The sequence below is a fragment of the Alligator sinensis genome, unplaced genomic scaffold (assembly GCF_000455745.1).
Source record: "Alligator sinensis unplaced genomic scaffold, ASM45574v1 scaffold147_1, whole genome shotgun sequence".
In the NCBI taxonomy this organism is placed as follows: Eukaryota; Metazoa; Chordata; order Crocodylia; family Alligatoridae; genus Alligator; species Alligator sinensis.
The window spans coordinates 5,255,793-5,280,875 of record NW_005841847.1 but is presented as its reverse complement, the minus strand read 5'-3'; the positions used below and the strand labels follow the sequence as shown (position 1 = coordinate 5,280,875).

The following is a 25,083-nucleotide window of genomic DNA, read 5'->3' as shown; positions in this document are numbered from 1 at the left end:
TGTGCAGCACATGCAGTTTGTGGCATCACAGACAGGTCTGCAGTGTCACTAATTGCACACACGTGCTCATGGGGACATAACCTAGGAGTGGGAGCAGGTACGCAGATTATGGGCAGGAGCACTCCCCGGAACATATCATGGACACAGGACTTACATGAGGTTACCTGTGAATCAGGCTTTGCAAGATCAGGTTCCAGGTTACCACACCCATTTATTTCTTTATAAATCCCTATTAAATATGCAACATTATTATATACTTATAACACTGGGTTTTTCACCAAGTTAGGGCATCAAGGATTATCCAGAAATTGTCTTTTGTGGCACCTGATGCATTTATGTGGATAGTTGTATTTCACTTGACATTCAATCAGCAAGACCTGCTGAGATAATGCTTAATGTGCAAAAAACATTTTTGGACTTGACTCGTGCACTGGAATCTACACTGGCTATATGGTATATAGGATGACTCTTTGTTTCTAGACAGAGTTTAAGGAATTGGTTTCTTACACATCCATCCGTATGTGTCCATGGATTTGCCTGTATGTGACCATCTCTTTCCAACAGTTGATATTAATACAGACATCCTAGCTAGCCCTTCTGTAGTATATGAGGGGGGTCTACTCAGCAGGCTAACCTAAATGTATTGACCTTTAGGACACAATGCAAAGTCCAGGTCTTTCAGAAAGACTGTTCCTTGAAAGACTCAGGGCTATGTAAGGGGTGTTGGTTGTAGCCGTGCTGGTCTGAGGACATAGTCAGATAAAGTTCTTTGGGTAAATATGGTATCTTTTATTAGACCAACTAAATAGTTGGGAAAATTGTTCTTTGCAAGCTTTCGGGCACAAACACCCTTCTTCAGGTAAAAGGAGAGTCTGTTGGTGTTTCTATATTCTCCTGGGTAGAACAGAAGCCAATATGCAAAATGCAGGTCTGTGAAAATGCAAATGCGTGGCAGTGAGGATCTGAAGGAATGCAACAATAGGTGTGAGACAGGTGGGAGGGGGATCCTCACTGCCACACATTTGCATTTTCACAGACCTGCATTTTGCATATTGTCTTCTATTCTACCCAGGAGAGCACACAAACACCAACAGACTCTCCTTATACCTCAGGGCTATGTAAGTATTTTTATTTGAGATGTTAGAAATAGGGTTTCATATGAGATGAAATGGGAGATTTTCTGTTTGGGGAAGTAGCTTTTTCTGTGCATAGAAGTATATTGGTTTCCTATTGCAATAAGTATTTTAGTTATAATAATTTAAGTAATATGCTAATTAAAATCATTATTTTAATTATTTGCCTCAAGATTGAGGTACGCATTCTCTTGTTGTGTTAATTCACTAAATAACAAGTATACATTCCTTATGTTATTCTACACTAAGGATATCCATTACAAGGAATCTTGCATTTATTACACTTCATGGAATATTGTTATCTATATCTATAAAATGAACTATATGTTTGTACATGTGTTCACTTATAACTCAAGAATGCCTGATCCTATCTACTCTAAACCTTCCAAAATGACTAAATACCACCTGAAGAAAATTATATGTGGGTTATTTTTCATTTGACCCTTTTTGGGGCTTCCAGTGAATATTTAAGGGAACAATGCTTTTCACCTGGACAATTCTATGTGGCTTGCTCCGAAGTTGGTAACTGAAGAAGGTTGTATATAGAGCAGTGCATCAAACTTACAGTGTTTCCTGTTGGCACCAGATATACTGGCACGAACAGGAAATACCGCAAAAATCTACAAAGAAGTTCTACAATAAAGATCATTCATTTGAATGCCATTTGAAATGTCTCTCCACCTTAAATATTAAATATGTTGTACTATATTCTTTAAAAATAACCAATATTTTTTATGTTGTACTACATTCTTTAAAAAGAAACAAGCACTACAAATGCAAAAATAATGACCCGAGTGAAGAGCAGGTCCTTCTGCTAGTATACAATATCATTTAATCTGTCTGATCTAGAGATACATTTCAGAAATGGCATTTCTAAATACTTAAGAAAACATTCCTGGGAGGAAAAGTCATTCAGTGTTGCCTCTTTTCTTTCTCATAAGACTATAAATTTGTTGTGTGTCTGTTTGATTTTGTTTTGGTTGGCTTGTTATTTCTTATAGTTTAAAGATCAAAAAACAAATTCTGACTATAAAGATGAGTTCCGGCCATTTTGTGTGGTTCCAAAGAAAAATGGGAGTTATGTCCACTCATCTATGGGTTGTATTTAACATCTTTACAAACAATGGTGTGCTTCAGATGCTTCTCATTAGAACTTTGTATAAAGAATGTTGAATGAATGCCAAAATCAACTGCATTGTTGGTTAAACAGAACCACTGTGTCTAAGCTTGGAATTATTCTGACATAGAATTGCTCACCCACTATTAAAGGTTCATTATTTGATCTTTGTATTTAAGTAAACACTGACATAAGAATTTTAATCAAATTACATGTTAGTTGACAGGCAGCATATGATAGATTTTATCTTTCTGGTTTCATACATCTAATAGCCATCACATTTTTAGATTATATAACTAACACAGACATACTAAAGGTTGCCTTTGTTTTTGTCCTGTAACTGAAAGAAATATTTGCCTGGGAAAGTGTTTAAAATATATGAGTGCAGTCTCTCCCACATCCATTCCATTCTCCTCTACACCTCTTCCCTCCTTCATTCCACTGACATCTTCATTCATTTATTCATTCGTTTATTCATTCATTCATATATTTGTTCATTCATTTGTTTGTTCATTCTTTATTGACTTGCTCTCATCTATCATTCTATTTAAATCCTACATTCATTGTCTTAAGAGAAAAACAAAGGCAAAAAAGGAGGAGGTATACAGGAGAAAAGAGATAAAGGAAGCTATGAGACTGCAGTTGCTGAAACTTCCTTAGCCTGACAAAGGGTTTTTGAACCCGAAAGTTTGCTTAATAACTATTGTCCAACTATTTGGGTTGGTCTAATAAAAGATATCAGATTCACCCAAGGAACCTTATCTGCCTATATCCTTAGACCAACATGGCTACAACCTACATCCCCATAAAACAGTATAGGCTTTCCTGAAAAAAGTAAGGTTCCTGAAATATAAAACTTTTTCTAATGATTTTTCCCCTTTCTCTTAAAAACCTAGGAAATATTATGCAATCTGATCAATTAATGGTGTCTTACAGCTGCATCCACAATTAGGAGGCCAGAAGTAAGAAAATATTGAAAGGTGTCTATATAACGTTATCTCTGATTATCTTTGTTTAGATTGTACTTACTACTTCCAAAAGTTTTCCTCAGAAAATACCTTAATATTATGATGGGTGCATGGACAAATTGTGCATTCAAACCAATCAACTAATATGCAGAATTCAGAACTTCTCTGAATACAGCCTGTAAAAAATACAACCGTAAAAAATAATGGCCTAATTAAATTCAGGAGTACTAATGCAGCTTTATTTTTTTATACCAAATGCTGTTAGGTATTATTAATGAACATTTCATTTCTAACCTTCTTTTCTAAGTATTTGCATAGTAAACAGTAACCTCTTATTTTCATTTTCTTTCCCTTTATGTTCTTAATGTTAGCCAATCCTGGATAATAGATATTCAAGAGTCCCTGTTAATCTGTCCTTTTAACATCCCTGCAAAATGAGAAATGGTGTAATTTATTATTTAGTCTACTAATAAATAATGCTGGACAAAATCATGCTCACTTTACTCTTACAAGTGGTACCATGAGACTATGTACCTAGATAAAATAAATGGGATTAAGCCCTCTGATTGCCAGCCTGTCTATAGCTTTACATGATATAGAAACAAAGATCTTTCTTGTCTGAGTATTAATAATTCAGTTATTAAAAAACTGTATCCTGAAAATGATTTGTTTACTTTGACAGCTATTATTATGCAATGGCTGCATCTGATGAACCATTGTGTAATGTCTTATCTCTACAAAGACATTTTAGATGGTTGGTTGTGTTTTATTTTAAATGCTGCTTCAATGATAAGCTCCCTGCTGCAGGGAATATCTTTTTTAGGATGTTTGTACAGTGCCTGGCACAATGGGTTAGGGCCTCAAGGTTCTCAAATTGAATTAGACTGCTTTAAGCAGTAGGGGGCTACGTTTAAATCCACAACAATGATATTTTAGGGTTAAACATAAAACTTTGCCCTTTATTCATCAGATATTGCAAGCTCTTGCAACAGGTCTTACATAACCTACAATCAGATGCTGCAATAGACAAATAGAGCATGCTGAGTTAAGGATAAAAAGCTGATGCCTTAACTCTGAATGTCTACTTTTGTACATTTAGTTTTACTGCTAATAATAAATTAGCTGTTTTTATTTTTTTGGAAGGGAGGGCAGACAGGGAGTGGAAGCTTGAGAGTTCTGTGCCATGGATACATTTTCCATAAAGTGCAGCTGCTAACTAAAAGAAACTGTTTACCCCTCAGGCAGTGATAAGTATAAATTCAACCCACTGTGATTATTAAAATGAAGTCTCAACCTTAGTTTTGGACAAATAGATATTCAGTGAATATTCTTTAAGTAGTAACAACAGTAAAAATGTCACAAAAGGGCACTGCATCATCCTAAACTAAATATATTTTAAAATCTCCCCACCCCCGCCGCCTTTCAAAGTTACTGTATACAAAACCTGCTAGATTGCTAAAAGATTGTTTTAATACTTCATGTTCTCTTCTTTGCAATTATTTTTACTTCTCTTTCACACAGTGTGTGTGTGTGTGTCTGAATGTCTAAATATGTTTATTGGGCCAAATAAACTTGGGACTAGAAAGGAGTACCTGGCTAATCAAAGCCAGTTCTTTTCAAAGCCAACCATGTCACACATATTTAGTCTAAAAGGGTCCACAAGAACATCCACTTTTCCCACATACTAAAAGCCACAAAGCTCCCCTTCACTTCCTACAACAAATTAGGATTTCTCCAGTCTACCGATGCCTAGGTGAAATCAACCTTAACTCTGCCCTTTGGTAGAAAGGCAAGACTAGTACCCTAGAGAGCCAAGATCCGTACATTAGCCCTTCACAACAAACTTTGTATCTTTGGCCTGTTCCACATGAATCACTCTGAACATGCTGACCTTTCTTCTTGCTTGTTTCCTGCAGCAACATCACAAACAGGAGGCCTACTATACTGAACAGGATGTCATCATAATATTGCCTTTCCTGGAGTGTCCTGATAATATTATCAAATTACAAAGAAAAAGTGGCAGCAGAGGGGTTGGTGAGTGGAAGAATACGCAATCCATGACTCAATCCCTTTTTTCTCCTGGAGTGTATATTATACTAGGAAGTGAGAATTGCTCTAGGATTTTCTGTACAGTCCTCACTCACTTTCTCTAAATTTAAACTCACTACATAGAAGAAAATGTTTCTCCAATCCTCAAATCACAAAGCTGCAAGCACTCCAAGATACTCAGTCAGACACAGGTAGGGCTCATGTGGGAAAACCAAGTATAGTAATACAGTGGCAACCCAAAAGAGACTGAATTGAGGTTGCTGGATATTTAATGTTGGATGTGTTACCTAAAATGTGCATTTTCTGATTTTCACAAGTCTCTGGTTTGTTTTTATAATGGAAATAATTTTTGTAATGCCATAGCAGCCCCTTAACTGAGGATTTCCTGCTTTTCCAATGGTCAAGATTAGGATTTTATAGCCCAGAACCTGCAATGGTTTGGGGGAGCAGAAGCCTTTTTTGGGGGGAACACCTAACTCCATCTTAATAGGTTTGCTTCTTAATGAGTGAGTGATAGAAAAGACTGAAGTAAATGAAAAAAGTGGACACTGCCAATAGTGCTGTGACTACCATAGGTCAAGTCACCATGCTCAGAGAGGATGCAAACGTTGGATCAATTTCTGTCGGTTGTGGACATCCAGGGCTCCCTCTACTTTCTCTTTCACATAAAGGCAGCTCAGAAGTACACTCCAATGAACCACTATTCCTGGCTGGTAGCAGAAGTAACTGAAAGTCCTAAAAATTGCTGTACATTATTTATGTTTGCTAGATGGCTCTTACACATCTATGTCCTCTCTGCACTGGACAGATTTCTCTTAACTATGTGGATCCTGCATGCTGGGCAAAATCATACACCTCCTTTCACTAACTGGCTCTAGGGTATGCATATACTAACAGGCAGGCACATACTTGAGTCCCCTCTCAAGCCCAGACTTGCAGATTAGCTGTGCCATAAAACTCAAAATTTGCAACCTAGTGGCACTTCCACCAACTCTTGGAAACTTTCCCGAAGTTCAGAACATGAGCACATATCTATCCCTGCTCACTTCTGCCACCCTCCTCAGCTGTGTAGTTAGAGGGACCCCACATACTACAGGACACCCCCTCGAAGTCCATCAACAGCAATCCTACAATCACTCTTCCAGCCCTTCTGCACTCCTCCTCTCCACTGTCTGAAATATGAGCTACTCCTTTTAATCACTTGTACGGTTCAAATGCTACACCTCATAGACCTGACTACAGAATCACCACTAAAGTGTTCATGTCCACAGTTTTGATTGTTTGTACTTCTTTCTTAACAATAAAGAGCAATAACTTCTCATTACAATATATAAGTAGAGTAATTCTACACAGCACATTTTCTGGAAAAATGTTACATAAAGTACTGGATGATAGATCTTCATACCTGAACAAGCTTTGGAACAACACTGGAAAGACTACCTTCCAAGGAATACATCTCAGGTTTCACACTAAACCCACAGAATGCTGGAATAGGAGGTATGTAAACTTACTCAGTGCTATGTGAACATTCACACAGTGGAGACATGGTCAATGAAAAGAATATGTACATACCCTGCTGCTAAATCTCATTATCTTAGAAACTCCCCTGTAACAACAATATGCAAATTTGTTTTGAAATACAGATCTCCTCCAAAACTGACTATAACAATGGTACCTTCCTCCACAGCAAAGAGTTTATTTTATCTATTTACTAGTGAAAAATAGTATTGCTTTTTATTTCTGTTAGCCCTACAGAGCCAACTCAACTCTTGAGTAAGTGAACCGGGCAGATCCCAGGACAAGTTTTCAGGGCTGTCAGGCAGAAAATCTGTTTTTATTTGTAAACTGAAAAAAAAGATTAACAACAAAGTCACTTAAAGAAAATAAATATTTAGCCCCAGGAAAACATATAAAATCACCAAGTCAGTGATTCTCAACATTTTTACACTCAGGGCATCCTTTCATAACTCTTCAGAATTTAGCAGCACCCTATTTCAAAACCTAATATAAATATAGTATGAATATTATTATATAAACACTATTATTATATAATTAATTAATGTGCTATGTTGTTATATTATACCATAAGTATAATATTCACCCCTTCAGGTCATTGGTAGGAAGCATTCCCCCAACTCTGCTTGGCTCCATACATGTTTTCTCCCAGCGTGGCATGTGGACTCCCCACATATCAGTGTAGGTCACCACTGGGAACCAGGAACAGGAGGGTTAATTTTTGCCCACAGTTACTCCAAGACAATCCCCATTGAACTCCAGCCTCAGGGCCCTAACAGACAGACTCCATGGAGTGTGGCTGGCAGCAACAAGGTGTCAGGTTGCTTACTCAGCATATGAGAAGGGCATGTATTGAGAGGGTCAGTGGGGCTGGGAGGTAGGGAACAGGACACACAAGGCCTAGAAGAAGGAAGCGGACAGGCTAAGGACATTTGCCCATTTATGTCAGTGACAATCAGTTCTGAATGGCTCAGGAACTTGCCTTGGGAGCATGAGAGGAGCAAGGGGACAAAGCTGGGCAGAAAAGCATGCCCCACAGCCCCTGCATGCCTCCAGCAGAACACACTGCTTAGAGTGTAGGGATAGCCAGTACAGAGGCTGCCAGGGGTCAGGGAACAGCAGTGAGAGTCCCCAGAAAAGCAGCTGCTACTGCCACTCATCTGCAGGATGCTGGGGCAGGAGGGAGGAGTGAGCACTTACCTCATTGCATAGGGATCCTATAGCATCATTAAAAGGATCCTGTGATACTGTGGTGTGCTGCAGTACCCCAGTTGAGAAACTGTGCGCTAGATGGATGAGAAACATGTTTTATGTTATTTGTTTGGCATTGCAAATGGTATTGTGGTTTGCTTTAGTAAAAAAAACCAAAAAACATTTGACATGGGGTTATGAATGTACTGCATTGTACCATGATGTTTATCAAACTACTGAAATGTATTGTAATCATTTGTTCTGATAATCTATGTAAAGATCAATGTACTGGTGAAAAAATGATAATAATAAAAGAAAAAAATTACTTAAAATACACCTAGTACCTGAAGTGAACTTGAAGGTCCTGGCACGTATCTTTTCTTTTGAGGAAAGTGGAGAGAAAGGGTAAGTGGAGAGATGGGAATGATGTTCTCTTCTACCTCCCCACCAGCCTTTGCAGCAGCAGGGGAAAGAAACCCTTCACTGCCTCTGCCCCAAGCAGTACAACTGGGGGACAAATGGAGTAAGTAGCGCATCTACCCTCTGGATACCCTTCCTGCCTCCTCTACCCGCCCCAGTATGAGTGCTCAATGACCCCTGAGTACTAACAGTGTGTGGCACCCTGCAGCATCCTTGAAAGGATCCCAGGGCATGGTGCCAAAGCATCCTGGTTGAGAATCACCAACCTATGTCAATAAGCTCTCTGTGCCATGAACTGTCATTTTCAGTGGGTGTACAACATATTGTACCAATGCCCAACTTTGTGGGTCCCTCAGTCTTACTTCAAGACAAGTATTAAATGATAATATACTATATCTGATATGGATGCTCATTTATTTTGTGCAGTAGCCATGTTCAGATACCATCCTGATAAGGTACCTTAGAAGTACCTACTGTATGAGAGAGAGAGAGAGATCACTCTTTCAAATAATTTGTAATCAAAAGAAATATTAAAAATACAAAAATAATTATGACTTTTGTTAGCGTATAGAAGAAAATAAAGAAAAATCGGACATGTACTCCAGATATCAAAAATGTCTTGCAGATATCAAGGTAATGGCAAAAGGTTTCTGATACTACTTTGAACTCCATAGTGCCTGAAAGATCATTCATCTTAATGTGTTCACAACTTAATGTGAACTTTTTCAGACAGAAAATAGGAAATGAGTACTTGAGAAAAAATGCATCAATCTATAAAACAATAACTTGTAATGTTACATCATGAGCTATAGAATAGTTTGTTTCCATCAGAAGTAATGCAGGTGGAGGAAAAGGAAAGAGGAAATATACTGTTGTGAAGTGAGGATACTAAGGCAAAGGGATGTGATTTGTGAGGAACGGAACCATTCAATTACTATTTATAAAAACAGATACTGAGTTGTTCTGGGAGATCTTAGTGGCTCTTTATCCAAGTTTAACTTCTGGAGAAGATGTGGAGAGGTTAATTTTAAGATAGCTAACACTGAAAAAAGATACTTGTATGAGTTTACATCCAAAAAAGGTGAAACTGGTGGTGAGACAGATGCCTACTACTTCTGCTTCCATGAAGGTGGCATGGAGATTGGATTTAAATGTTCCCCTCAGTTGTTCACTTACAAGAGCTTTGCCCCTGTGTAGGACAAAGTGAAATGAACTAAAAACAAAAACAAAACTGACTAGTTCCAGTGTTTAAACAGCAGGAAAAGCAGAGTCTGTGATAAGTAATCTAGAGTTTTACAAGTATTTTGAGTTTAGGAACATGAACACTCTTACCAGGAATGGAAAGGTCTTCGTCATGCATTGGTAAGCCCCTGACATCCTCCCATGGGGAGGAAGGTGGACACTCAATGAACCTTATCAGCCTAAAGTGACTCCAGCTAACAAGAAACGGGAAAGAAAGCAAAGGCAAGTAGGCGGCCATCCAAATAGTGCAGGGGCAGAACTACCTGAGGCATGAACAACTCATCAAAATGGCATTTTGATGGCGTTTTATCATGTTGCATTAATAAAATGTACTCATTGAGTATATATGTCATTAATGGGATCTCATCACACTGAGAAAGAATAGGGAGATAAGTATGTTGCCCTGATAGCTTAAACAAATTATACCCCTGCATGGTTAATAGGCCACCTATCAAGTTATGCTGTCACAGGAACTTTAGCAACATAAATTTAAGCAACCAGCATTCTGACTTGCTTATTTGGCAAGTAAGTTTTTTTCTCAGAAGAGGCTGTTTGATAGCATCCTGACTGAACATAGATTTCATAGACATTGGGAGCAGGAAGGGACCTCATGAGCTCATCGGGTCCAGCCCCACCCCCTTCCATATGCGGGAAGTCAGCTGGGATCAAGTGACCCCAGCAAAAAACGTATCCACCTGTTTTTGAAAGAGTCCAGAGTAGGTGCTTGCACCAAGTCTGGGGGGAGTTTGTTTCAGACCCTGGACACACACACCGTAAAGAACTTTTTCCTTATGCCTAATCTAAAAATCGACCTTCCTGGAGTTTATGGCCCTTAGACCTTGTTATCCCTTGGGGAGCTCTGGTGAATAGCTCTTCTCACAGGTCCTGATGTACCCCCTCTTATGTAATTATAGGCTGCCACCAAGACCCCCGCCCGAGCCTTCTCTTCTCCAGACTGAAGAGTCCCAAGTCCCTCAGCCTCTCCTCCAGGCTTTGGCTCTCCTCTGGACTCTCTCAAGCTTCTCCACATCCTTCCTGAAGTGGGGGGCCCAATATTGGACACAGTACTTCAGCTGTGGTCTTACCATGGCAGGGTCAAAAATCGATAAAGTTCATAAAGTATCATTTTAGAGGCCTAATAAGTTTAATTAAAAGAGATGTGTGGGCTGTGCCTCACTACTGCCGCCTAAAAAATAAAAATCCTTTTTACCTCTCTTTGGCACATTTTCATTCCCATCTTTGGTGACAGGCATTTATGAAGTGTTAGACATAAATTTGTCCAGCTTCTAGTATATCGCAGCATCAGATATGCCTTCTGGAAAGAGTGACTATGTACAAAGACCAGGAGGTACAAGAAAAAGGAGGAACAAAGAACGTTAACACCGATGCCTTTTAAACCCTGCATTAAAACTGCAACACAGCATGAAGTCACTTGGAACTGAGTCACTTCTGCGGTGTATAGGAAATAGCTACTTCTCTTCCCGGACACGTTTGCCTCTGGTCTCTTCCAGGCTCAGAACAGCTGGACATGTCCACCTGGGGAGGCGGGGATGCTTTTTTCTGTTTACATCTCAGGTTGCTGGCTCACTACCATTGGTGGCCGTTTAGGAAAAGGGAGGGGGAGGAAGAAATGAGAGGCTGGGGATGCTGCCCCCTATCACATGATGGAAATTTCCACTCTTTAGAAAGCAGAAGGAAAAAAAAAAAAGAAAAAGAAAAGAATAGCGAGCTGGGGTCGCAAACACTTTGTAACACTCCTCGAAGGGGCCTTGCCAATGCACACGTGCTTCATCCCCCCAAAAGAATTTGCCAACACCGAGGTGGGTAATTAATTCGAGCTCTTTCAATGCGATTGCTTTTTTTTAAGACCAAGGGGTTTACCGAAGAGCAGCAGAGCCGCTGCGCCCAGCGAGCCACAGGTCTCCGTGTGCTCCGCCTGCAGCGCCTGCACGCCCCGCAGCCGCGTGTGCGCCCAGTCTGCGCGGCAGCCAGCCAGTGCGCCTGCCTTCCCCCGCCCACAGCCCCGCTTCCAGCCTGGGCACCGCAGCCGGGCAGCCCAGCCTGGACCGGCCCCCTGCAGGAGCTGCAGGGCGAAGGCTGGCCCTGGGCACTGAGCCCGGGGGGCTGAAGGGATCTCCGGGGCGCGGGACAGCGCTGCTGCTCAGCGTGGGAGGGAGGACGGGCGCGGGCTGCACGGGGCTCCCCCAGCCCGCAGGGAGGCTGCGGGGCTGCCTCCCCGCGCCGCAGGGAAAGGATGGAGCGAGATGCAGCCCACCCAGGTACTGCAGCCTTGCACCCCCTCCCCGGCTCTGCGCGTGCGCCTCAGCCCCCCCCCCCACCTTGTGTTGCAGCCGCGTGGGGGGGGTGGAACGCTCCATTGTCTCTCCGCGCGGAGGGGGCGGGGCCCCGCGGGTGTAGCCCCGCCCCCTGCCCTGCCCACGTGCGGGACGCGGGTGCTTCAGCCCTCTCTGCCCTGAGGCTCCCCTGCTACAGGGGAGTGGGGGCTGTTCAGGCCAGCTAACACTTCACAGTCCCCTGGGAGGGCAGGGGCCAGCACCAGGCTGGGGCTGCGATGCAGGAGGGCTTCGTGCCCAGACGCCTGTCCTGTCTCTTGCCCCATTGAGGGCCAAGCTGGGGCAGGCCAGAGGGAGAATGGGAGCTTACGCCCAGGAGAGGTTATGGTGTAAATCTCTTTTCCCTCGCTGCGTTCTCAGGACCCGTTATTTTAAATGGAAAAAGCAACGTTGCAGGACAGTGAGGGGTGGCAATAAGCTTGGAAGTGGCGTGAAGGGCTCCTGGAAGCATGATGATAAAATAGTCAGAGGCTGTGTTTTGTCGTTTGCAACATTCCCTGTGGGGAAAAAGGTATCCGCGTCAGAGCATGAAACAGCTCCCACCTGGTGGCTCATGGGAGGAGCTGATGGAAGTTCCTTTGCTATTTTACTATTCCTGGGACCTAGCGATTGAATCTGTGCTTTGGTCACCCATATTCAGTTCAGCTGCCTGCACGTTCTGCCCGGTGTGGACAGCAGCTCTCTGAATGGGTTTGGGGGTTTTAAAAGGGCTTCCAGAGGTGAAGGGAAACCAAAAACAGTAGGATGCAGGTGGCCGTTTACAATGAACGAAAGAGCTTTATAGTGCCAGCCAGGTCAGGGAGACTTTATAACATGCTAAACACACCAGTGATTGGGGTGACTATAAATAGGCAAACAGGAAAAATAAAGAAACCTTCATTAATATACTACTGAGGGGAAGGACACAATGTAAAAGCAAGTAGAAGTTAAGGTTCCCATTATTACAGTCACAGTTTACGTGTGCGTTATTATTTTTCTCTAAGCTAGTGGTGCTCAACCTTTTTCCCAAGTGGGCCAGATGCTCAGTGCCTGGCCTGACTGCAGGGCAGATGGTAGTTCCAATCCAGTGCCTGCGGCTGGCACAGCAGGCACTATCTGGCCACGTGGAGGGGGGCAGCCCAGCCTGAGCCCAGCACCGCAGGTGGGGAAGGAGACATCACCCAGCCAAATTTCCTGACCTGTAGAGAGCCCCACAGGTCAGATGCGATGGCTCCAGGTCAGAGGTTGAGCACCCCAGTCTAAGCCATTATTATTAGGGGTGCACTGATAGAGATTTTGGGGACCGATACTGATAGCTGATATTTAAGGAGGCATATCAGCCAATACTGATCCAATATCCAATACAGCTGCCTCCAGCTGGTAAGTCTGGTGTGGTGAAAGGGGAGCGGGGAGGGAAGGGGCATGAAGTTCAGATCAAGCCCCCCCACAGTGAGGGAGGAGGCAGGCACTGCCTGGGGGAGGCGAGAGGGGGCACAGGACAGAGGCGCAGCTCATGGGGTGGGTGCAGCTCCCACCGCTGCTTGTACCCCAGCGGGGGAGGAGGGGTGCCCCCAGATCTGTGCTGTGCAGTGTGGGCTGCAGCTGTGGGGTGGAGCCGGTGCTGCACAGCTCTTACTGGGGGCTGGGCTCAGAGCAGGCTCAGGCGGCGCTGGGAGGAGGCTGCAACCACCCCGAATTTCAGCACAGCTGTGGCTTTTCCCGATGCTTGGGTGGAGGTGGGTGTTCAGCTGAGGCTGCGCCAGGCACCAGGTGGTGGCATGAGGCTGGGAGTGGTACTGCAGCAAAATCTGGGGTGGCTGCAACATCTTCCCAGCACTGCCAGAGCCCGCTCTGAGCCCAGTCCTGGTGACAAGAGCCCCGCGTGGCGCTGGCTCTGGCTCCACGCTGCAGCCCTGCCCACCCCACGCAGATTCGGGGGTACACGCCCCCCCCAGCCCCCACCCTCCCAGGGTGCAAGAAGTGGCAGGAGCTGCCTCCACCCTGCCTCCTCCCTCACCAGGGTGGGCGTTGATCTACCCCTCCATGCCCCTTCCCTCCTCCCTCCCCTTTCAACTTACCAGCTGGAGGCAGCTCTCCATGCTGCCGGCTCTGCTCCGTGCTGCAGTGCGGCTGTGCACAGCACAGGCATTTATAGGCCAAATTATCGGCCCCACAGGGCTGATATCCAGTATAGACAATTTTCTTCATATCAGTACGGATCCGATATCAAACCGATGTATCGGTGCACTTCTAGTTATTATCATTACAGGCAACCCCCGCTTAACACTATTTCGCTTAGCACTATTTTGCTATAACGCTCATTTTACATTGATACCCGATTCCACTTAGCACTCAGCGAGTTTCATTATAACGCCCATGGGCATCATACAGCTGGCAGCAGGGAGGTAATTGGTTTCACTTAACGCTATTCCTCTTAATGATCAGTTTTTTGGGAACCAATTAAGAACGCTAAGTGGGGGTTGCCTGTATTTGTACATAATAGGTCCCAGTGGCCCCAGCTAAGACTAGCCTCTATAATATGAATAACCATGTAGAAAGATATGCATGCTCCTTTCCCCAAATTGCTAGGGCAAAAACTATGTTAGAACTAGAGTTTAATCAGAATTAGTTGTCACAGTGCTGAACATTATTTGGTCTGGTCTTTATTGACTGGATTAAATTTTTATTTATTTTATTTTTTAGATTTATATCTGGTCCCTCCAAAAGGCTTAGAGCTGCAGTTATGACCAACATCATGTTCGATCTATAAACTCACCAAAATCATGTTTAAAGACTTTATATTTTGACAAATCCTCAAACCCTGTATGCACTGGTTTTAAAACCAGTTTGAGCTATTTCATGTACCTAGTATTGGATAGTATAAGTAGTTTACTGAACCAATAGTTAACTCAAGGCTATGAGAAGACTTACAAGTTAAGGTATTACTCATTGTAAAAGTGAGGCTCACTTAGGGTCTTAAGTGAATTGTTGTGTTGAATAACTCTTATGGCTATTTTATTTTACTTTGGACAGGTGTATTAATATTATTCATGTTTCTCATGGACATAGCTTATATCTTCGCCTGTCAAAACCTAAAACAAAAGTCCTTTGGAGTTCAAAGCTTGGGATGCGGGGCAGATGTGAATGCCAGAGTTTGCGCCATGTTCTGGGTTTGTGCAGAAGGTTGCTCCCAGTTGACTCATAATAAAATCCTACTTAGTTTGGGGCTGGGGCATCAAAAGCTGTTGGACATAGCTACAGAAATCAGCATATCTTCATAATGCTTGCCCAGTCAGTAGGCATGGATGGATTTTTGGTTCAAATGTTAAGCATGTTCATAAATCTTTGCAGGACTGAGACCTTGAGTAAAAATTTATTACAATGGAATATTTTCTTACCCAGATGTTCTACACTAGAACAAACTTTGATAAAAGAAGCACTTCCATTAAAAACAGATATACTTCCTTGATCAGTATTTCTTCTTGTACTCCTTCCATGTTAACTGCAGAGTAAATAACAAATTTCTTATAAAAAAAGGACAACATCAATAAAGTGAAAATAAGATTTAATTGTTCATAAAGAATCAAAAATATATTCCTTGGCATTATTCTTCTCACTGTAGTGACTGCAAGTTCAGCCCTGATGCATGTTGCTTGAAACCTTGGTGAATATTAAGAATGAACTGTCATAATTTGGCTTTGTGTTTTGAAGGGAAAACTCTATCTCCTTTCTGCAGCAATAATTAAAAGAGAATACTGTATGTACAAAGATGAACATTTCAGCTGCTTGATGACAGTGTCATCTTGAGCCAAAACTATCTCATTTAACACATATTGTCAAATAATAACTGAGTTTGTAAGGACAGAATATCCAGTGACACTTCTTTATTACTGCTGTGTCTTTCTTTACCCCACCAAGTATTGACAGAGGCAGAATCCTCAAGGAATAAGTTACTTGGAGCCAATTTTATCTGTCAGCTTAATAAAGACCATCCTATTTCAACAAGGTGCATTCCTCATATACAGTCTTTTGAGGAATACTAAAAATTGCAGGCTATAAACTGTGAATAAGGATCTGTGTTTTAATTAATATTGCAGAGCTGTAAACCTGGGTATATTAACTGGAAGCCCAGTGACCTTGGTTTGGTTTATTTATTAATTTCTATGGGATTTTATGTTGTTTCTAAGCATCTTTGTAGCTAGTATACAATAGTTTCTTGATTTTACATTTTTCCCAGGCAAGAACAAAAGCATTTTCAGTTGACATTTTAGTAGTTCAGCAGTTTTTGTAATGTATCTCAGGACGTTTTTTCATTCGTGCATGAAAAATATATTTATTTAATATATTATTTATAGGTCATTGTCTGATTATTGAAATGAAATGGATCAGTCTGAAACAAGCAAACATTTTAGAAAAAAAAGATTTTCCTTTTTATGTCTATTATTATTAATTTTTTTTATTTTTTGTAAATTGATGTTACACAAATATTTCTTCTCAGATGAATATTTTTGTTTTTATACTTCTTGAACTGGAAAACATGGCATTTACTCATTCCATTTTGTATTTATTGTCACTCCTTGTTTTGTTTCTAAATATTAAGGGGTTACGTACTTACTACAATTTATTGTACCATACTTTGGGCATCCGAAATTAGAGTTATGCTGAGAATAGCTGTGGTAGGTTCTGATTTTCTCATACTTACCACCCAGACCTGGTACTGGGACTGCACAGGTTTATGGTTCGGGATTACTGTAACCTCTTTGAACATAATGATTCTGGGCTGGTTTAATATTGAATGCCTGTCATGTCATATCATGGTCCTAACACAGATGGCATCCTCCTCTAGTAATATATATAGAGAGATTCCAGTTTTGAGACTCTACACTTGAAGCAACGTGGACAGATTGGAAAAAAATCCAGCAAAGTGACAAATACGATTAGAGGCTTGGGAAGCTTGATTTATGAGGAAAGGCTGAAAGACTGGGGTTATTTAGTCTAGAGAAAAGAAGGCTGAGGGAGGATTTGGTAATAGTCTCCAAGTATGTGAAAGGCAACTGTAAACGGGATAGAAATAGACTTTTATCTGTGGTGGGGACAGGACTATGAACAATGGTTCCAAACTGCAGCAGAGAAAATTTAGGTTGGAAATTAGGCAGAACTTTCTGACTATGAGGGAGGTTAAGCACTGGCACAAGCTACCAAGGGAAGTTGTGGAATCTCCATCCCTGGAAATTTTCAAGAACAGTTTAGACAGACGCTTGGTGAGAATGGTTTAGTTAGGGATCATCCTGCCTTGAGCAGGGGGCTGGACTAGATGACCGCATGAGGTCCCTTTTAGCCCTACTTTCCTGTGATTCTGTGATCTACTGTTGAGCTGCTATTGTTGACTGAATGGCTAAAAATAATATCTTGGTCGTGGTCAGCCCATCTGCTTAGGAGTTACTTATCTCTTGAGGGCAAAGGACCTGTTTGACAGGTGTTTGTCATGGAGTTGGTGTGTGAGCATGGCTAATTCACTGGCTTCCCTGGTGCTTAGATTCCCCCAAAGGACTAAAACATTCAGAGTTCAACTCAGGTAGAATTTAGGCATGTAAGCCCAAGAGTACAGTCTAGAAAACTAACCCCTTAGGGATCTGAAAGATTGTAGGCATCCAAATTTTCCCCAGAAAATTCCCTGGGTGCCTAGAAATCTACTATTGTGAATGCCTGGAACAGCTGTCCTTTTGGCAGGACTGAGCATCTCAGCACATGTCTCCCACTTAAGCCCTTTTGGGATCTACAAACTCAACATTTCTGTGGCTACAACTCCAGAGGGGCAAAGTCCAGCTGTAGGGGTGCCCACAGTTTATATAACTGCATAGTAGTTAGATCTCTCACCCTCAAAGTGGGAGACCAGACTTAAGTGTACTCTCCTCAGCTGGAGGGACTCCCAAGCTCCCACCTGTAGGCTAATGAAGATTGAGAGGGGCCATTTTAACAGGTAAACTGGAATATGGGGCTGACAAGAATATAAAGTTCATTAAAAGAATGACAGGAAGTATATTCATGCACTCACTCTGGCACACTCTCTCAATTTCTTTTTTCTTCCTGGAAATCTTGCTCTCTTGGCTGTCCAGTAGCTCAGCTTCAGCAGCAGGAGAATAGCGTCCCCATCCAAGCCTAGCCTATTGCCTCATGGTTAGGGCACTTTCCTAGGAAGAGGGAGATGTGGGTTTGAATCCCCTAAGGCAAGGATCCTCCTCAACAACATATGGCCCACAGAGCCATTGCAGGGCTCCAGGGTCTTGCCTATCCCTGAGCTGCCACCAGGGCTAAGCAGCAAAGAGCTGCGCTGGGACCAGGCAACTCATTTTCACCCTTGCTGCTGCTGCTGCTTCTCTTCTTCCCCTAAGCTCCCCATGGCTGCAGTGTGGGCACTGGGGCCAGACAGCTGAGAGCTGCTCCCAGGCTACTGTTGTTTCTCCCAATGCCCGCTCCCCATCCCATCCCCCAGTTGGGGCGCAGTTGCAGCTTCCAGCCTGAGGGGAGCGCGCCAGGGCTGAACAGCTGGAAGCTGCATCAGGTCCACACTGCTGCTCCTTCTCTCTCCCCACTTCCCCTCCCTGCCTCCCAGCTATGGCATAAAGCAGCAGCAGCGTGGATGCAAGTTCAGCTGCCCTGGCACAGCTCCTCATTTGCTGGAAGCTGCATCTGTGCCCCAGCTGAGAAGCGGGAGGCTGTGAGAAGTGGCAGCAGTGCAGGCACAGCCCCCAGCTGTCTGGCTTTGGCATGGGCACAGGGAAGGCATCTCTTCACCCCCTACCCCTTCCCTTCCCCCTTCCTGGATGAGATCTGTGGTTTGAAAAGGATGCCAGCACCTGCCCTAAGGTTGAGGGAGGCATTGAACTTTGGTTTCCCATTTCCTGGGTAAATACAGTAACCAGTGCTATTTTTTAAAATGGCAGATGGTACTGGTACTACCACCATCTTCATAATAAGAGGCATCTTCATAATAGGGGCCTAGTCAACCCAGCCACTTACAACAAGACCTCCAAGTCTTGGATACCAGTCTTTAAACCTCTCAATGATATCCAGTTTAAAAATGTCTGACAAATGGCCCAAAACTAGAATGCCTCCTTTGTTGCGTTTTGTGCTGTAGGAAGTAACTGTACTTAGGTTTTTACTTTGAAACTAGTTTCAAAATATGTATTCACTCTCCTATACTGTATTTTTTAAGCAAAGAAAACAGGAAGAAATGTATAACCATAAATATCAGTCCACAAGTGTTATCAGTAGAGATTAAATCAAAAGTCAAAGGGGATTAGGAGCTGTCCCATGCTAATAATAGGTGCCTAAAGTCTAGATGTAGGCAGGATTTCAAATACACTCCTGTCTTTAGTGTTCCTTATTGGCCTGTCATTAATTCCATTCTGTAGTTTGTAAGTCTCCCCACATACCATATGGGGAACTCAGGTACATAACTCAGGCCTGTCAATTCCATTCCCTGGCTCGATACTTAAAATTTAGGGTGTGGTGGCACTGAACATCACCAGACCTAAGTCCCTTTGTAAATAGTATATGCATGTTTAATATTCTTCTCAAATCACAACCTTGCATGGCAGGTGTGGAGGAAAAGCACTAGCACAGTGATTCTCAACCAGAGTACAATGGTGCCCTTGGATGCATGCCCTTGCATGCCCTGTTGAGAGTGCATGCAGTATTAGTACTGTTAGGTGTGCAAACACCTATACAGGATTCACAAGATACACCCAGAGATTTCAAAGGGGAATCCATGGTGTCAAAGACATTCTGACCCATTGTGGTCTTTCTGAATTCTTTGCAACATAAGACTTGCTCTTTTGTTTTTCTGTAATAAAAAAAACTTATTAAAGCCATTGGTGACATGTAGGGGGTGCACGTGGGTGCATGTGCACCCCCTGAGATTGGCCACTGCCAACGGCGCCTGTGGGCAGTCACCACTCATCACCCCTCCCTCCCACCACACCGCCAGCGGTATCTGCAGACAGTTGCCGATCGCTGCTGGCAGCATCAGTGGGTGGTCATTGATCGCCAGTCGGCACTCACCACCCCCAGCCTGCCACCACCACCGCCATTGTCACCTGCAGGCGGTCGCCGTGCCCCCCCAGCCTCAGGAGGCATGTGGCATTTATGGTGAAAGCTAAAAGCTGGCATTTTCCAAGGGGGGGTGTGTCTTGAGTCTAACAACAAGTGTCTTGAGTTTAGAAAGATTGAGAACCACTGCTATAATGAGGTGCAGGATTATTATAGAGGAGTGTTGATCTTCCCCATGGAGCACTGAGCTACTGTTGGAGCTTAACAAATAATAGAAATTGATGATTAAGTCGGTAATGGTTTAGGGCTTTAGCAAGGATACATTTTTTTGGCTGATGCATACGGTACATGGTAAGGTCCAGTTGTTTTGTGGTTATTTTGTAGAAGGAATTTATAGAAAGAAAATATTGGCAATTAAGGATTATGCTTAATATACTGGTGCTAGACAATCAGTTTTATGCCACTGATCATATCCCATGTTATGTACCCAGCTAAAGCTAGTGCTAGTGTTTGAGAAAGACTGCCCAATATCATCTTTTGTCACTGTTAAGTACAGCAGTAATGGCAAAATGCAGTTGTCAGTGACAAGTCAAATAATTCTTCAAATGATCAATGCAAGCTGGCTCAATAGAGCATTTTCTTGGCAGTCTTACGTGGCTGTGTGACAAAGTGATTTCTTTCCTATAACCAGGAGAGATCAGGAAATAGAGATTGAAATGCCTTGCCCTGATACTATGATAGTATCAAAATAGATTTAGGCACCCTATTCTCCCATGGACCTACTGGGGTGGAAGGTGTAAGGATGGGTTGGTATCAGGGATATTATTTGGGTGAGGCATGGGAACCCATACCTAAAACAGTCACATCATAAACATGATAAAGAGCAGAACGAGCTTTAAGCGTGGCAGAAAAATAGTGAGCACAAGTGATTTTACATTGATGTCTGTAAATGGGAAATCTGTCAAGAATTTGGTCCAGTTGAAGTTGTTGGTACTTGATTAGTAAAAGTATTTTTAAAGATATAATATGGTGTCTGCAGTATGTTGAAAACCTGGCCTCATAAAATGTAAGAAAATTAAATTAATGCTGAAGACTGCTTCAGAGTGATTGAAACTCCCTTTAACAAAAAAGAAGAAAAAACTGTAGTTAAAGGGCACTGTACACAATATTTTGGGGGGTGAAAAATAGAAAACCAAGTCAAGACAATTAAAAGGAGCCTACAGTACCATGCAAGGTACAATGCAAGATAAAAATTAGAAGAGGTAAGTGGGGAAAATAAAAAGCAAATAGCCACAGAATTAAAAGCACGGTCCTCTGCAAAAACTTACTCTCATGCTTAACTTTACTCACATGAGTAATTCCTTTGAAATAATTTTTCCTTATGAAAGTCCATAAAATGGCTGGTTTGTCAGAGTCTTGGTAGAATCAAAGTGTTTCAGAAGTAAAGAGGCCTTTAGGAGGATCACTTGGGCTCCCATGAAGACTAGAGAGAAAAAATAAAGGGGACAAGAGCATTACAAAGAACCTAATAATTTTTTGCAATAATTTTTGCCCCAAAGGATGTTAAGGAGATATCCAAGTTTACATGTTGCAGGCAATGAAGATGAGGCACCATCAGTCAAAGGTCTGGAACAAATTGATAAATTAAATAGAAACAACTTGCATTTTGTTTTGTTAATCTGTATAGCAAAATATTTTTAAAACACAATTTGAAATTGATAGATATTTATCTAGCATTCATGTGTATTTCTTCAGAAAGATTCACCGTATCTTAGAAGCAGCATATCTGCTATGTAATGCAGGGGTTGCTATGGTGAGTTCACATATCTTATTTAATACTGTACCAGAGTAAATAGACTTTGTAACAATCGCTGTTAGCACTGCTCTAAGCAAGGTTATGTCAGCATTTCTGTCACAAATACTTGTTTTAATTCTGAAACTTGACCTAGAAGGTTTAAGTTGAAAGACAAGATGACAGTTCAAAACCAAACCAAGACATTTTTTAACTTTTTTGCATACATATGATTTATATATATAAAAATATGGATGTGTACCATATGAAGAGGAATTCATGAAAGGGATTTTGTGGTTACCAAAAAGGTGTGATGGTCATAGTTGCAATCATTTCTTGAGATTTTGTGACTCAAAAATGAGTCTGCTTGCCTGTTTGCTTTACTGAAATGGGCAGAACATCGCCTTGATGATAGATAGCATTTTCCATTTAGTAAAATATTTTTTATGTTTTTCACTATTTAGGGTACAATTTTAATTTCCCTTCAGCCAGGCATAAATTATGCTTATACTCAGTTTACATCCCCTTTATACTGTCAACATGTTTTAAAGGGACCTCTTTGTAATAAGAATCACGCCCATGTTTAGTTACTCAGTTTAACTAAATGGCACCAGAAATTTAACTCATAAACCTAAAAGTATATTGTTTATGAATACTTGAGCAGGATAACATGTAATAAAGCAGGGCATTAATAAGAGTAATTGAAGACGTTTCTTTTTTTGAAATATCTATTTTTCTAATCCTTAGCTTCAGAAAAGTGTAAATAATTTTCTTATGTTTAGTATGTTTCTTTCATCACTCTCACATATTAGCTTGTAAGTAGGACTGACCATTCCTTTAAAACATTTTGCCTGAGCATAAAATTGGCTTTCTGACTAAAAACAATTTTTAGGAAATGTCTGATCTCTTCAAAAGGTGAATTTTGCTAGAAAATCAAAATTTCATAACTTCCACAAAAACTAAAAAGATACATTTTTACTACATTTAAGGTCTTAGGTTTTTAGTTTTTGACAAACAGTAAAACATTTCTAGAGAAAATATCCATAATTTTCCAGTTGCCTCTATCTGTAAGGTCTGAGGATACCTTATTTTAGCACTGGGGCTTTCACAAGAGTTGGTACAGAATAAATTTGACTGGAACTATTCCTAGGCTAGGGCCTGATGGATATTCAGAGTGAGTGGAGCACTGATCACCACACTGTTCCTCCTGCACGAACGTGTGAAGCTAAGCAAACACCTTCTTCCCAGAAGCCAGAAAGAAGGGGGAGGGAGAGAAATCAAATAAATCACTCTATATGCCCATATTAACTGGTAAAGATGGTGGTGGGGAGGGGAGCTGTTTTCTGTGTAATTACTCCTGGCATCAGGAAGAAAAAGATAAAATAAAATGTCAGATTTCGCCCTGATTTACATTGTAAGTCATACATAGCATTTAGATTTGAACATGCAGCAGACTGAAGCCCTCTATTTAAGTGGAATTTTAGTGAACTCCAAATGTGTCTGGGGTAGCCTGCCGTTGTCATGTTGGGGTCAGCATGTTACAATATCGGCACAGTATAATATTGATTACCTTGGTCAGCCTCTTCAACCCCGTTTGATGTCAGCATGTCTAACTTTGCAAGATGTATCAATGGACTACAGAAAAAGCAGAAACAACATACCATATTAGATAAAATGTGTACTGCAACTTTATGTTTTAAGACTATAGGTTTTTTCAAACAGCTTTACAATACCTCTGTGATTATTCAGGGACAGCATTTGCAGCCTTATAGAAATAATAGGACATACCATCTAAATAGTAAATTGCTCTAAACAAAGATGATAATGAATTGTAGTCTATTGTACCACCGGTCCTTGGAGAATGATTTATACAGTAGAATGTACACTCTCCAAAAAAGCTATCACAGTGAAGGGTTGGTAATTAGTAATTTTTCTAATAAGTCCCCATATTCATGTTTTCACCAAGAGTTAGTTTGGGGGTTATTTGTATTTGAATAGTCAATGCACCGTAAAGTTCTTCTAGAACAACAGTCCTAAAAAAACTGTTTTGTTACTACAAGTAACAAAGTATTCCTGTGGCACTGTGGTCACAGCATATAAGTACTGTGACAGGTATGAACACTAATATAAAAAATGTCTCCCTCCATGAAAATCAGTTTAATGATACAAAATACTGGCCTCGTTGAAATCAGTGGGAGTTCTGACACTGACTTCAGGGGTGCCAGGATTTTACCCCTAATCAGCAGATTTTCCAGAATGGTTAATTAACGGTGGATGTAAATAAACATGCCTATCACTCTGCTGTAAAGCTTGCCAAATTTGGGGAAGCGATGGGATTTGGGAAAACTGGCAAAAGAACTGACATTCATCTGCAAGGGTCTTCAGCTGAAAACACTGTTGGCAGTTCCACAGAGTAGCATCAATGAGGACAACCATCTTAATCCCCAAGACAGGACACAGATAATCCTTCAGGTAAGTGGATCTTAAAACATAACAGGCTCTAAAGGTCATAGCCACTGACAAGCAGGCAAACAACCAGCACAGAGAATGACGTAGCAAGGCAACATGCTGAGACAACCCTTCACCCACTTGCAGAGGAAGACCAGTTACATACAGCAATAGCTGAGGCTTCCCTGCTTTCCTTCGGGGCATCCCCATGTGGAGGGCATTCCAGCATCTAGCTCTGAGGTGACAAAGATGTGGATTACTATGATAGGCCTGCACATGACAAAAGGTTCTACAGATCACAGCCACTCTCCAAGGGTTTAGCTGTTGCAACAGACCACTTGCTTGCAGACCATCCTACTGAAAAGGGGACCACAACCTCAGTTGCCATTCCATGTCTGAAATGTCACCTTTCAAATCTTGAGAAACATTAGCATCTAGCTGCTTCTAAGATATCGGATGCTAAAATCGCATCCAAAGTAAAGGGGGTGGAGTTTGGGGAAAGCCAGGAAGTAATTAGAACTGGTTTGTTTAAAGAAGAATATTTCATAGCAACAGCATTTACGTAGCAATTTACGTAAAGACAGTGCAGGCACTAACTAATGGTCACACCACCACTGCTAAGTAACAAAATATCATTGCACAGTTTTTATATATCGGGACTAGAAAATACATCATGCATCATGGTTGAGTTTTGTAGTGGGGAGTCCTGATTCATAGACGTTAGGGCCAGAAGGGACCTCAATAGATCATTGAGTCTGGTCTGCATAGGCAGGAAAGAGGGCTGGGGTCACATAACCCCATGACGATGCCTAGATAACCTACT

The 25,083-nt window shown here is 41.8% G+C and overlaps 1 protein-coding gene across 4 annotated transcripts in view; it reads left to right on the top strand.

Annotated features, from left to right (window-relative positions):
• The first annotated feature begins 11,278 nt into the window (after positions 1-11,278).
• The window catches only part of SLC38A4 (solute carrier family 38 member 4), a 64,953-nt gene continuing 51,148 nt past the window's right edge, over positions 11,279-25,083 (top strand). For 3 of the 4 annotated variants that reach the window (XM_025208645.1, XM_014521745.2, XM_025208629.1), the window contains exon 1: positions 11,814-11,914. The gene's annotated coding sequence lies outside the window, so the exon portion shown is untranslated. Of the gene's footprint in view, positions 11,456-11,813; positions 11,915-25,083 lie in introns of those variants that run through there. The other variant, XM_025208651.1, reaches the window with a different exon arrangement.